General features: G+C 40.7%; 1 pseudogene; it reads left to right on the forward strand.

Moving 5' to 3' along the window:
- Window positions 1–267: 267 nt before the first annotated feature.
- Window positions 268–1450, forward strand: LOC104661267 (annotated as a pseudogene).
- The last annotated feature ends 1294 nt before the right edge of the window (window positions 1451–2744 follow it).

Below are 2744 nucleotides of genomic sequence, written 5' to 3' on the forward strand. Positions count from 1 at the left end.
AATAAAATTGCTAAAAGCCTGTGATAGAGAAAATCTTAACAGTGGCCAGAGAAAAAAGACAAATTACATAAGAAAAACAAGGTTTAAAATGTATGCATATTGGTTGCACAGTAGTGTTAATGGCTTCAAGATTTGGTCCTTGGACCTGGCAGCTGCCACGGGTGTTGAGCTGGTAGGAAGTCACTGTTGGTGCGCTCACTGGAACTTGAACCCATTGTCACCCCTCTGACTCAGCAGCAAAAAAATAAATTGATTAATTTTTAGAAAATGGTTGTAGCAGATTGTCTAGGAAAGTTCTTCATCGTTGGGCTTAATACGGAAACAAATGAGAAAGCGCTTGAAGCACCATTTGGCAAATACGGACGAATAGTGAATAGTGGAAGTACTCTTGATGAAAGACCGTGAAGCCAACAAATCAAGAGGATTTGCTTTTGTCACCTTTGAAAGCCCAGCAGACGCTAAGGATGCAGCCAGAGACATGAATGGAAAGTTATTAGATGGAAAAGCCATCAAAGTGGAATAAGCCACCAAACAATCATTTGAAAGTGGTAGACGTGGACCACCTCCACTTCCAAGAAGTAGAGGCCCTCCAAGAGGTCTAAGAGGTGGAAGAGGAGGAGGTGGAGGAACCAGGGAACCTCCCTCATGGGGAGGACTCATGGATGATGGTGGATATTCCATGCATTTTAACACGAGTTCTTCCAGGGAACCACTCCCAGTAAAAAGAGAACCATCACCAAGAAGTGGGGGTCCTTCTCCTAAGAGATCTGCACCTTCAGGACCAGTTCACAGCAGCAGTGGAGTGGAAGGAAGAGCTCCTTTATCACATGGGAGAGATAGTTACGGAGGTCCACCTCGAAGGGAACTGCTGCCCTCTCGTAGAGATGTTTATTTGTCCCCAAGAGATGATGTGTATTCTACTAAAGACAGCTCTTCAAGCAGAGATTACCCAAGTTCTCGTGATACAAGAGAGTATGCCCCACCATCACGAGATTATACTTACCATGATTATGGTCATTCCAGTTCACGTGATGACCATCCATCAAGAGGTTATAGTGAGAGAGATGGATATGATCGTGATCATGACTATTCAGATCATCCAAGTGGAAGTTCCTACAGAGATTCATATGAGAGTTATGATAACTCACATAGTGCTCCACCTACACAAGGGCCCCCACCATTTTATGCTGGAAACAGCCTCTATCATGATTACAGCAGCTCACATGACGGATATGGTAGAAGTCAAGACAGTTACTCAAGCAGCCGAAGTGATCTCTACTCAAGTGGTCGTGATTAGCTTGGCAGACAAGAAAGAGGGCTTCTGGCTTCTTTGGAAAGGGGGTACCTTTCTCCACGTGATTCCTACAGCAGTTCAAGCTGCAGAGCACCAAGAGGTGGTGGCCATGGAGGAAGCTGATCTGATAGAGGGGGAGGCAGAAGCAGTTACTAGAAACAAACAAAACTTTGAGCCAAAACCCCAGTTCAAAGAAACAAACAAAAAGTGAAACTATTCTGTCACAGCTACCCAAGGACTACTAAAAGGAAAACTTGTGTTACTTTTTTTTAAATTCCCTGTTAAGTTCCCCTCCATAATTTTTATGTTCTTGTGAGAAAAAAAGTAAAACATGTTTAATTTTATTGGACTTTATGACATTGCTTTTCAACAAGCAAATGTTAAATGTGTTAAGACTTGTTGTATTAGTGTTGTAACTTTCCAAGTAAAAGTGTTCCTAAAGGCCAATTCCTATCTGATTTTTCCCAGTAAATGATGCAAACAATTCTAAGATCTTCCACAAAACATCTAGCCATGTAAAATGGAGAGATGAATTGTTCTGCCTATACAAACAAGCTAGCTATTAGAGGGTGGTTGGGGTATGCTACTTAGAAGATTTCAGGGTGTCTTCCAACTGAAATCTCAATGTTCTCAGCATGAAAAACCTGAAATCAGATGCCTATGTAAGGAAAGTGCTACTCACGCAGTAAACCCCACAAAGCAAATGGATAATGCTGGCCATTTTGCTTTTCTGACATTTCCTTGGGAATCCACAAGAACCTCCCCTTTCCCTTCCCCGAATAAGACCATTTAAGTGTGTGTTAAACAACTACAGAACACTAAATACAAAGTTGGACCAAAACCAACCATGAAGCTGCAAAGGTGTCTGCTCTTACTGTTTCAAATTTTTGCAACTCTGTAATGTCTCACTTTTAAAGGAAAAGCTTAATTGCAAAGGAGAAAATAGATAAGAATGAAATGATCTCCAACTTCCTAAAGGCTTATGACTTCTAAAAAGTTAATCTATCAGCATTCCACATCAGATTTAAAGCATCGAATGCCTGTGAAACAGCAAAGATGGTTTAGGATTATGCTCATTATGGTCATGGAGTGCTGATTTATTCACAGTAGATAAAGCTAGCAGTCAGATAAATCAAATGCTAAGAGTTGTTGAAGCAGAAGGTGGCTGATTGTCGATAAGTCACTACAGTTGCATAAGCAGTGCTGTCAGAATTGGTTTTGTGCAAGCAATAAATTTTGCCTTCAATGGTTCCTATGGACCTGAGGATGGCATCAGTGTTGATTAACATTCATAACTAGGGAGTGAGTGGTAGTTCCTTAAAACAATAATTGACCAAATGGAAAAGGAGAAGTAATTAAGGAAACAGGTAAGTGGAAGTAGTCAGAAAGTTCTTGTGTTTCTTTACATAGATTTTACAGTTTTGGTTTTCATTTTGTTTAGCTAAAGTCA

This window comes from Rhinopithecus roxellana, chromosome 4 (assembly GCF_007565055.1).
Source record: "Rhinopithecus roxellana isolate Shanxi Qingling chromosome 4, ASM756505v1, whole genome shotgun sequence".
Classification (NCBI taxonomy): Eukaryota; Metazoa; Chordata; class Mammalia; order Primates; family Cercopithecidae; genus Rhinopithecus; species Rhinopithecus roxellana.